Here is a 13025-nt window from a genome sequence, read left to right as displayed (position 1 = left end):
AAGGCTGGACTACAACTACCGGCACACCCCGCGCAGCTGCGGAAGTGAGGACACAAAGCATGCTGGGATTGTAGTCTTTCCTCTCCTGCCCCACAGGCCAGCTGATGCTGTCATCTCCATTGCCCAATCTCCCCTTTTTTCTTTTAACTCTCAGACTTCAATCCCCAGTTTATTATTGTTGCTGGAAACCAGTGTCAAAATAATGCCTGTGGGGAAAAATAACATGCTCTATCCTATTAGAATTAACAACTTTCCAGGCGGTGGGTAATTGATATTTAAGATTTTTTAAAGTCAGAGTTAGGTCAGTAGGGAGAAGCGATTTAGTCAACATGGTAAATTCATGACTGCTGATCAGACCTTAGCTGTAACATTTTAATAAACTGCTAGGTTTTTATAGTAACTGGAGAATTATGGTCAGCACCACTATAATTTTGGTGTTAACTTTATCAGCCAGCGGCTCAGTTAGCAGCACCTATGCCTCTGAGTCAGAAGAATTGTGGGTTCAAGTCCCACTCCAGAGACGTGGCCACAAAATCTAGGCTGACACTCGAGTGCAGTGCTGAAGGAGTGCTGCACTGTCGGAGGTGCTGTCTTTTGGATGAGATGTTAAACCAAAGCCACGTCTGCCCTCTCAGGTGGATATAAAAGATCCCGTGGCACTATTTCGAAGAACAGCAGGGGATTTATTCCCATTGTCCTGGCCAATATTTATCCTTCAATTGCCATCACTCAAATGGAATATCTGGTCATTATCACATTGTTGTTTGTGGAAGCTTGCTGTGCGCAAATTGGCTGCGACATTTCTTACGTTACATTACATTACGATCATATCAAATTTAGATTAGCAATGGAGAGGAGTAAGGAACAATCTAGAGTGGCACTTCTAAACTGGAATAGGGCTAACTTCAATGGGATGTGAAAGGATCTAGCCAGGGTAAAATGGAACCAAAGACTGACAGGAAAAACTGTCACAGAACAATGGTTGATCTTTAAGGAGGAGATGTTCCAAGTACAGGCTAGGTACATTTCAACAAGAGGGAAGGGTAAGGGAACCAAAGCAAGGGCCCCTTGGATTACAAGTGAGATGGAGAAGATGAAATAAAAAAAAGAGGGTGTATGATGCATGTCAGGTGAATTCTTCAAGGGAGAACCAGACCAAATACAATAAGTTGAGAGGGGAAGTGAAGAAGAAAGTAAGATTGGCAAGAGAGAATATGAGAGTAAAAGGGAACCCAAAAATCTTCTACTGGCATGTAAACAGTAAGACAGTAAGCGGGTAGTAAGAGACGGGTTGGGGTCTATTAGGGACAAAGAAGGTGATATATGTTTAGAGGCGCAGGGCAAGGCTAGAATACTCAATGAGTACTTTGTATCGGTGTTTACCAAGGAGGTGGTTGCTGACAAAATATCGGTAGAAGTGGAAAAGGGAGAAGCAATGGAAGGGGTGAAAATTGATAGATGTACTAGAAAGGCTGGGTATGCTTAGAGTAGATAAGTTGCCTGGTCCAGATGGCTTGCATCCCAGGTTGTTAAAAGAATTGGGGGAGGAGATAGCGGAAGGGCTTGCCATAATTTTCCAATCTTCCCTAGATGCAGGGGAGATGCCTAAACATTGGAAAGTGGCAAATGTGACACCATTGTTCAAGAAAGGGTGCAAGGACAATCCTAGTAACTACAGGCCGGTCAGTTTGACATCAGTGGTGGGTAAAGTTTTAGAAACAATAATCAAGGAAAAAATGAACGGGCACTTGGAGAGGTTTAAGCTAATTAAGGAGAGCCAACACGGATTTGGTGGCAAAAACAGGAAGGCAGATTATTATCTAAATGGCAACAGATTGGGAGAAGGGAAAGTGCAACGAGACCTGGGTGTCCTTGTGCACAAGTCGCTGAAGGTAAGCATGCAGGTGCAGCAGGCGGTTAAGGTGGCAAATGATATGTTGGCCTTCATAGCGAGAGGTTTTGAGTACAGGAACAAGGATGTCTTGCTGCAGTTGTACAGGGCCTTGGTGAGACCACATCTTGAGTATTGTGTGCAGTTTTGGTTGCCTTATCTGAGGAAGGATGTTCTTGCCATGGAAGGAGTTCAGCGAAGATTCACCAGGCTGATACCTGGGATGGCAGGAATGACGTATGAGGAGAGATTGGGTCGATTGGACTTATACTCGCTGGAGTTTAGAAGAATGAGAGGTGATCTCATTGAAACTTATAAAATTCTGACAGGACTGGACAGACTAGATGCAGGAAGGATGTTCCCGATGGTCGGGGAGTCCAGAACCAGGGGACACAGTCTAAGGATAAAGGGTAGGCCATTTAGGACAGAAATGAGGAGGAATTTCTTCACCCAGAGAGTGGTGAACCTGTGGAACTCTCTACCACAGAAGGCGGTGGAGGCCAGTTCATTAAATATATTCAAGAAGGAGTTGGATATATTTCTTAAGGCTAAAGGGATCAAGGGGTATGGGGAGAAAGCAAGAACTGGGTACTGAATTTGGATGATCGGCCATTGAATGGCGGAGCAGGCTCAAGGGGCCGAATGGCCTACTTCTGCTCCTATCTTCTATGTTTCTATGTAAAAGGCAGATCGTATTTGACTAATCTAATTGAATTTTTTGAGGATGGATGTTGTCTACATGGATTTCAGGAAGGCGTTTGACAAACTACCACATAGAAGGTTGGTTAACAAAATTGAGGCTCATGGAATAGGTGGGTCAGTGGCAGCTTGGATAAGGAATTGGATTAAGGACAGAAAACAGCGAGTTGTGGTAAATGGTTGTTTTTCAGAATGGAGGATGGTAGACAGTGGTGTTCCCCAAGGATCAGTGCTGGGGCCACTGCTTTTTAAAAAAAATATATATATAAATGACCGGGATATTGGAATACAGAGTAGAATTTCTAAATTTGCCGATGACGCCAAACTTGGGGGTGTGACAAACAGTGATGATGATACCAATCGACTGCAACAGGACATGGAAAGGCTAGCAGAATGGGCAGACAAGTGGCAGATGGAATTTAATACAGAGAAGTGTGAGGTGATGCATTTTGGCAGAAGGAACAGGGAGAGGCAATATACACTTAATGGCACAGTTTTAAAGAGTGTGCAGGGACAGAGGGACCTGGGAGTTAATGTGCATAGGTCCCTGAAGGTGGCAGGACATATTGAGAGAGTGGTTAGCAAAGCATATGGGATCTTGGGCTTCATAAATAGAGGTATTGAGTACAAAAGTAGAGAAGTTATGCTGAACCTTTATAAGGCGCTGGAGTATTGCGTCCAGTTCTGGTCACCACACTTTAGGAAGGATGTGAAGGCCCTTGAGAGGGTGCAGAGGAGATTTACCAGAATGGTTCCAGGGATGGGGGATCTTAGCTACAAGAACAAGTTGGAGAAGCCGGATTTGTTTTCATTAGAGCAAAGGAAGTTGAGGGGTGATTTGATAGAGGTGTACAAGATTATGACAGCTTTGGATAGGCTAGACGGGGAAAGGCTGTTCCCACTAGTTGATGGTACAAGGACTAGGGTACACAGATTTAAGGTTTGGGGCAAGAGATAGAAGGGGGATGTGAGGAAAAACTTTTTTACGCAGCGAGTGGTGAGGACCTGGAACTCGCTGCTGACGGAAGTGGTGGAAGCGGAGACATTCAATGTTTTCAAGGGGAGACTGGATAGGCACTTGAGGGAAATAAACTTACAGAGTAACGGGGATAGAGCAGGGGAATGGGACTGACTGGATTGCTCTACAGAGAGCCGGCACAGCCTCAATGGGCCGAATGGCCTCCTTCTGTGCTGTTATGACTCTATGACAACAGTAACTACACTTTAAAAGTAACCTTTTTAGCCTAAACAGACCTAATTGGAGGTGGTATCAGCGGTGGCCGAACCTTCGACGATTTCTAAAAAACAAGGAGTGACATCACAGGACAGCAGGTAGTTGATTGGTTGGTGAGTATTAAGGTTTTTTCCTCTCTCTATTCTCTCTAACCTAGGACAGTGGTTTGAACTAAGTGCGGAAAACTACAAAGTACTGTATTAAATTGATTGCTTAACTAGGTAAACTAATTAATATAACTATAAATAATCGTTGAATAAAGACTTTAACTAATTACATTTTTTTAAATTTGTTTATGGGATGTGGGCATCGTTGGCTAAATAAATAATACAAGGCTAGACTAAGATATGGCAGGGCAGGTTGTGTATCTGGACTGCAATATGTGGGAGTTTGTGGACAGCGAGACCGTCCTGAGTGAACACGTCTGCAGGAGATGTCTCCATTTCGAATCTCTCTGGCTCAGCATCATTGAGCTGGAGTGCGAGTTGGAGACACTCCAACACAAGGGAGGGGGAGGAATTTCTGGACAGTTTTATCCAGAATGCAGTCATACCCCAGAAGGGAGCACAGGTTCAGGAAGGGGAGAGTATGACTGCTTGAGAGCTGGGTAGGAGAAGTTGAGAAGGAGGTTCTGCAGACACTGGTCCTGTCCAACAGGTACGAAGTACTCGCTACCTGTGAAGAACAAGGGGAAAGATTGCAGGGAGGACAGCCACAATTCAGACCAAGGCACCGTGGCTCAGAAGGCTGTCCAAGGTGGGGGAAGAGCAGAATAGAAATGTGGTAGTGATAGGAGACTCTATAATTAGGGGGATAGATAGCGTCCTCTGCAGCCAAGAACGAGAATCCTGAAGGGTGTGTTGCCTACGGTAAGGGATATCTCACGGCGGCTGGAGAGGAACTTGGAAAGGGAGGGGGTAAATCCAGTTGTCGCGGTCCATGTTGGAACAAATGACATAGGTAGGAACAGGGAGGAGGTCCTGCTGAAAAAGTATCAGGAGCTAGGCTCTAAATTAGAAAGCAGGACCTCGAGGATAATAATCTCTGGATTATTGCCCGAGCCACATGCAAATTGGCATAGAAGCAGACAGATCAGGAGAATTAACACGTGCCTAAAGGACTGGTGTGGGAAAGAGGGGTTCCTTTTCATGGGACACTGGAACCAGTTCTGGGACAGGAAGGAGCTATACCAATGGGACAGGCTCCACCTGAACTGGGATGTCCTACCTGAAAGGGTAAATAGGGAGGTGGCAATGGCTTTAAACTAGTAAGATGGGGTGAGTAACCAGCCTAGTTATAAACAAAACAGGAAAAGAGAGCAGAAGAAAGAATAAAGTAAGGGAGAACATTGATGGCAAGGGAATAAAGAGAGTTATAGAACAGGAGTCTAAAAAGATGGTTAAACATAAAGTGAGAGGAAATCCTATTAAAAATGAGTTAAACTGTCTGTACAGCAATGCACACAGTGTCTGTAATAAAACAGGGGAACTGGAGGCAATTATGAGTTGCGAGGAACCAGTCATATTAGGGATTACTGAGACATGGGGGGTGATTTTCTCAATGGGAAGCTTTTGGAGGTGGGACTCCCACTTGGAGTTTCAGTCCTGCCTCCATCAGCTTCTGGCCAACCAGCGGGATTTTCCCCTGATTGACCTTGTTAAGCCCACCCGGCTGGCTTAGCAGACCAATTAGGGGGAAGCCGGTTGCAGAGCTGTCAAACAGTAACATTCTGTGTAGTTTGGTGAGGTCTTGCATGACCTCATCAACCTTCTTTCTTTTACAGAAATGAGATGTTTGTTGCATATGAGAATGCAATGGACATCTCTCATCTGCAACACAGAGGTGCGAGACTCTCCGTATAGAAACGACTGAAGCCTGCAGGAAGAAACAAAGATAAGTACACTTTTAAAAACACTTAGGATTTACCTCAGATACTCATCTTTACACTCTTGCACCCATCACTTACCTTAACACCACACTTTTGCACCCCCACCCCCCCGACCCCCGCAGACCCAGTACTCGCCTCGCTGAGCTGGCGGGTTTTGGAGCCGTCGGGAAGCCCACACTTGAGGGCAAAAACAGGATAATCCTATTTTCTGACTGTTAACAGGCAATTAATAGGCTTTAATCCCTTCCCGCCTTCAAGGAGACGGGACCTGGTGCGGGACGGCAACCCGCCTCCTGGGAAGATGGCATGGAGGCGGGTTTGCCACCCGCCTCAAAATCTGCCATTTTTCCGGCAGTCCCGCCTCCATACCCGCCTCCTCGGGGCTGAGAAAATTGCCTCCATGGCTACAGAAAAATCAGGACTGGGAATTAAACATTGCAGGGTATAACATATTTAGAAAAGATAGAGGGGGGAAAAGGGGGACCTGGAGTACCTGTACTTATTAGGGATAACATAATGGCAGTAGAAAAAGTGATGCAGCTATCAGCAAGACAAAAATAGAATCCATATGGATAGAGATAAAAGATAATAAAGGATCAATCACACTAACAGGTGTAGTCTACAGACCACCTAATAGTGGAAGGGAGGTGAAGGAAGAAATATGCAGACAAATTAGGGAAATGAGTAAAAAACATAGAATAAAAATAATGGGGGATTTCAACTGCCCCGATATTAATTGTACAGAAGAGGTAGGTAAAGGGGATAAGGGAATGGAGTTCCTACAATGTGTACAGGACTCCTTTCTAACACACTATGTAAAAAGCCCAAGTGAGGATTCGATATTGAATTTAATAATGGGGAATGAACCAGAGCAGATAAGAGAAGTAAAAGTAGGGGAACATCTAGGCAATATTGACCATAATATAATATGCTTTAAGATAACAATTGAGAAGGACATAAGTATGACAAAAACCAGGTTAATAGATTGTAGAAAAGCTGATTTTGAGGGGCTGAGAATAAAACTTGGAAAGATAAAATGGGCAACAATATTGGCAAACAACGATGTAGAACAGCAAATGGAAACATTTAAAACGGTGTTCATCAGAATGCAGGAACAATATATTCCACTAAAAGGAAAGAACAAACTAAACACTAATGAAACTCCATGGATGAATAAAGCCATAAGGGAACACTTGAGGGTAAGGAAAGAGGCATACATTAAGTACATAGACAGCAGGGGAGTGCATGATAAGGGAGAATATGAAGAGATTAGGAGAGAAGTCAAAAAAACTATTAGGAAGACAAAGAGGAACTATCAAATTAAATTGTCAAGGAACATAAAACAAAATAGTAAAATATTTTACAGGCACATCAATAAAAAAGGTTGGGATGGGAATAGGGCCATTAAGGGATAGACAGGATAATACCACAGATAACAATAGAGAGATGGTAGAAATATTAAATAATTATTTTGCTTCAGTATTTACCAGGGAGATAGAACAGGTGGACATGATATTGGATGATGAGATTAGTAATGAGATAAGTACATTTAAAATGAAAAGGGATATATTAAATAAACTTGTATCGAACCTTGGTTGGACCACACTTGGAGTACTGCGTACAGTTCTGGTTGCCATATTATAAAAAGGATATAGAGGCACTGGAGAGGGTGCAGTGAAGATTTACAAGGATGATACCAGAAATGCGAGGGTATACATATCAGGAAAGGATGAACAGGCTGGGTCTCTTTTCTCTTGAAAAAAGGAGGCTAAGGGGTGACCTAATAGAGGTCTTTAAAATTATGAAAGGTTTTGATAGAGTGGGTACAGAGAGAATGTTTCCACTTGTGGGTAAGAGCATAACTAGAGGCCATCAATATAAGATATAAGTCACCAAGAAATCCAATTGGGAATTCAGAAGAAACTTCTTTACCCAAAGAGTGGCGAGAATGTGGAACTCGCTACCACAGGGAGTGGTTGAAGCGAATAGTATAGATGCATTTAAGGGGAGGCTAGACAAGCATATAGGGGAGAAGGGAATAGCGGGTTATGCTGATAGATTTAGATGAGGAAAGACGGGAGGAAGCTCAAGTGGAGCATAACCAGCGGCATGGACTGGTTGGGCTGAATGGCCTGTTTCTGTGCCGTATATCCTATGTAATGTAGTACTTCATTGGCTGTAAATTGCGTTGGGATGTCCGGTTAGTTGTGAAAAGTGCTATATAAATGCAAGTCAAACAAAATTGCCACCAGCCCAGATGAACTGCCTTTGGCCTCACTGGAGTCTTCAGACAGTAGAACAAAAAATACTTGAAGTACAATTGAATCACAATAATGAACTTCCACATTACATTGTAATTAAGAAAGGTGTCAGCAGTTTATATTATTTTGTCTTACAGTATGTGGGTCCAAATAATACAGGAAAGAAAGAACTTGTATTTATATAGCACCATATCACATCTCTCCAGTAGAGTGGCCTCAGGCTGTCCTGGAGTCACCAAAATGAAAGATTAATCTCCTGGACACTGCTGCAAGTAAACCAAGAGAAAATTCATAGGGGCATTAAAAATGTTAATGTTTAAAAAAAAAATAATTTGTTGAACATTTTTTAAAATTAGTTATAGAACTATTGGGAATGGGGAGAAGTCTGTTGGACAGAATCATCCAATCAGGTAACAAAGAGTTTGCTGCTTTCCAGTTGGCGTGGGGAGGTGGTGCATCGCGAGGATGCTCTCCTGCCCATGTCCTAACTCACACCAAATCCCGTTCACCCATCCCCCCCTGTGATCGCTGACCTACACTGGCTTCCGGTTAAGCAATGCCTCAATTTAAAAATTCTCATCCTTGTTTTCAAATCCCTCCATGGCCTCTCCCCTCACTATGTCTGTAATCTCCACCAACCCCACAACCTTCCGAGATATCTGCGTTCCCCCTAATTCTGGCCTCTTGAGCATCCCCGATTTTAGTCGCTCCACCATTGGTGGCCGTGCCTTCAGCTGCCAGAGCCTGAAAGCTCTGGAATTTCCTCCCTAAACCTCTCCGCCTCTCTTTCCTCCTTTAAGACGCTCCTTAAAACCTACATCTTTGACCAAGCTTTTGGTCAGCTGCCCTAATATCTCCTTATGTGGTTTCAGTGTCAAATTTTGTTTTATAACGCTTCTGTGAAGCACCTTGGGACATTTTACTACATTAAAGGCGCTATATAAATACAAGTTGTTGTTGTAGTTGTTGAGGATGGATGTGTTGGATGACCAATGACGGGAGCGGGTGGTGGGATGTTTGGAGGCAGGAGGTCATGTGATGAAACCTCCAAGAATATATACGACCAAAGTTGGCAACCCTACTCTCAGGAAATCCCAAAGCAATTCACCTACATAGAAACATAGAAGGTAGGAGCAGGAGTAGGCCATTCGGCCCCTCGAGCCCGCTCCGCCATTTAATGAGATCATGGCTGATCATCCAAATTCAGTACCCTGTCCCTGCTTTCTCCCCATATCCCTTGATCCCTTTAACCTCAAGAAATATATCCAACTCCTTCTTGAATATATTTAGTGAATTGGCCTCAACTGCCCTGTGTGGCAGAGAATTCCACAGGTTCACCACTCTCTGGGTGAAGAAATTCCTCATCTCAGTCCTACATGGCCCACCCCTTATCCTTAGACTGTGACCCCTGGTTCTGGACCCCCCCGCCATCAGGAACATCCTTCCTGCATCTAGTCTGTCTAGTCTTGTTAGAATTTTATAAGTTTCAATGAGCTACATTTAATTCCTTTTAAGTGCTACAATGTAGGTGAACAAGGCAGCCCAATGTTCATACAGCAAGGTCCCATAACAGCAACAAGATAAATTGGCTGGTTAATATTTTTTTGTTGGAGTTGGTTGAGGGAAAAATGTTGTGCAGGACAGCAGGAAATTTCCTGCTCTTTTTCAACAGCATCACTAACATCCACCTCAACGGGAAGATGGGGCCTCAATTTAATATCTCATACAAAGGACAGCAGCTCTGACAATGCAACACCTCTTCAGTACTGCACTGGAGTATCTGCTTAGATTATATGCTAAAATCTTGGAAGTTGAACCCACAACCTTTTAATTTCGAAGCAAGCGTGCTACAAAATGAGCCATGCAGCCACTTGACCAACAACAACAACTTGCATTTATATGGCACCTTTAACATAGTAAAACGTCCCAAGGCACTTCACAGGAGCGTTATCAAACAGAATCTGACACCGAGCTGCATGAGAAACTAGGACAGGTGACCAAAAGCTTGGTGAAAGAGATAGGTTTTAAGGAGCATCTTAAAGGAGGAAAGAGAAGTAGAGATGGAGAGGCTTAGGGAAGAAATTCCAGAGCTTAGGGCCTAGGCAGCTGAAGGCACAGCCGCTAATGGCAGAGTGCTTCAAATCAGGGATGCGCAAGAGGCCAGAATTGGAGGAGCGCAGAGATCTCAGAGGGTTGCAAGGCTGGAGGAGGTTACAGAGATAGAGGGGGGGAGAGGCCATGGAGGGATTTGAAAACAAGGATGAGAATTTTAAATGTACAGTGGTACATTAGTGGCATTTTGCAGAATTAAGGTAGTGCAGGAACATGTTTAAAGAATCCATAGTCAAAATCCAAATTCTGTTTCTCTTACAAGGCAATGGTAAATAACTAGGTAAGTATAGATACATTCACATTTGGATTTTACCTACCTGAGGTATTCATCATATATATATTTTTATTCTAAAATTAGTGTTGCTTCAGTTGGTTGTTGAACACTCCCTTCACTTTTTTTGAGATTTACCTCATAAAAACTGTAAAGGTCCCACGTTGTTTTTATATCCATTGTAGAAACATTAGTTGAGTTCCCAAACAAAGTGATTCACTTGACAAACAAGAATCTCCAAACCAACTTTGCAAAATGTGGTTTTCAACTTGCTAACGTTTTTGAAGTCAGTGGACGAATAATGTATTCTCATACAGTGAACATACATTTTATAAAGCTCAAAGATAGTTCTTGGCTAAAACCTGACGGCCAAACTCTGTCCTTTGAAAAAGCTTGAAACCATAGGTAACTTTAATGACTGTCCATTGCAACTCTATGCAGGAGTGTAGAGTCGAGGACTCTAGGATATATTGAGTATATCCATTTCTTAAGTTTGGAGGCTAAGGTATGAATGAGGATTAAATATAGTGGGTTAACCTTGGTCCTCAACAGCCTATGTTCTTCATACATATACACACTATAATTAATCCATTGTGGCAGAACCACTGAATGACTCTGGCTAACTGTATATAATTCTCTTTAACGATGTTCTAACACCAGCCTAAACCTGTACCATTGTGTTAGGCATTACTGTGTTTTGTATATAGAGTTTGCATGTACGGGGTGTGGCCCCTTTAAGAGCACGGGCAAACGCGATGACGTCACGTCGCAAACCACGGGGCTGCCCAGGCTGTCCTCGTGGCATCTCCGTTGAGTAAAGACCTGTTTAATTGTTCTCTTGTGTCGATCTCCATTATTCGTTGGACCTCATTAATTCCTACACCATATGCATATCTGATATCCATTATCATTATGTATACAATGGCCAGGATGTTCCAATTATGCATTTACCAGCTTGCAATTTCTCCCCCCTCCATACATTTTAATGGGCAGGAAAATCAGTCTTGTGAGCACGGAGCAGAAAATCCCAGATTACATATATATAATCCACATTCATGTAAATTTAGCATTACAATTTCATGCTATACATAATCCACATCCATATATACTACAAATTTATAGGACACATTTTTTTTCCTCTTAAACTTAATTAATTATTAATACAGACCGATAAGAAATCTCATCTCAATATTGAATGGATATTTATGAATGGTTCATGGTGATAAATTGATTTATCCCTGTCGATTGCTCAACCCTTCCATAGATTCAACCTATCCTTGACCATATTTGCTCTCCTTCGAAGGCAAGGCTCTCATTTAAGATGAAACTTTATAGCTTTGCTCAGTGAGTTCACAGACTCATTTTGATTTTGAGCAAACCCTCATTTGGAAGCATTATATATAATAATTCTGATATGATGAAAGACCCCAGAACAGCACTTCTCATCTCAAACATGCCAAGTCCCAAGTGGTGAAACTGAATGGACCACATCTTTCCTTGTGTGATCCAAAGGAATACATCAGATCCTGGATCCAAAAGCACAAGATGGCACATGTCACAAGCTCAAGGCAACACTGACAGTCGTCTTCAGCAGATCATATGCTTTTGTGGAAATTACTTCCGTGAAGTGTTTTTTAATCCTATACTATTATATTTTTGAGACCAAAGTCTAGAAATAGCAGCTGATTAGAGATTTAAATCCATTTAAAATTAATGGATCAACACCTGTGCTAAAATAGGGGATAGAGGAATGTCATACCAATGTGCTAAGTTCATATGTTTGTAAGTATTTTTTGCAAAAATTGCCATCAGCAATTTCTAGGCTCTAACAAGTACATTATTTTGCTAATAATGTAATCCCACAATATATGATTCATCGTTTTTGGTACAGCTTAGTGCTATATATTGATTGACATATGAAATAGTGTGCACATTAAAAAATATTAATAAAAATTCTACTCTAAAATGCTGGGAAATGCATCAAATAGAGGGTGAAAATGCAAAATCGCTGGGGGCGGGACACACACCTCCTAGAAAATCAATCCTGTACATGATATGCTGTGTACCCACTTCTTTTACCACTGACTACATGGATTAATCTGACTAAAAGTGGGTAAGTAACCGATCTACATCAAATGACACATCTGGAGATATATATATATCATAGCACTACACCTATTAGGTTGGGGGCAGTTGACAGACACACTGTGCTTTTGACACTGGCATCTGCTTAAATCCTGTTTTGAAATGAAAACATAAGAATTCTGAGGTCTAAGTTCACTTATGTGAAAGGGATCAAATGTGGCGACACAGGGGAGACGATGAAACAAATAGTTTGTACAAAATAAATCACTGGATTGAAGCATCACAAGTGGTAATAATGACATTTTAGTTTTGAAAATATCCAGTGGCCATCCCATACAGTCTGTTTCTGGACCGTCACTCTTCACCTCACCTTGTGTTCATTTTTAGGGTGTTGACTGGCACCCGCCATTTCACCACCCTGTACTTCGAAACGTTTCACCTCACTCTGTGGGAACAGGGTCAGTGCTAATTATTTTAAAAAAAAATAACTTAGCCACTTTAAATTCAATTTCAATCAGTAACTCTCAGATAGTAAATGAAGTGCTCGCAAATGTGATTATACTAACTTTCCCTGATTCATTACA

This window comes from Somniosus microcephalus, chromosome 23 (assembly GCF_052327205.1).
Source record: "Somniosus microcephalus isolate GS21.2 chromosome 23, FLI_Smic_1.0, whole genome shotgun sequence".
Taxonomy (NCBI): Eukaryota; Metazoa; Chordata; class Chondrichthyes; order Squaliformes; family Somniosidae; genus Somniosus; species Somniosus microcephalus.
This window is presented reverse-complemented; position numbering follows the sequence as displayed.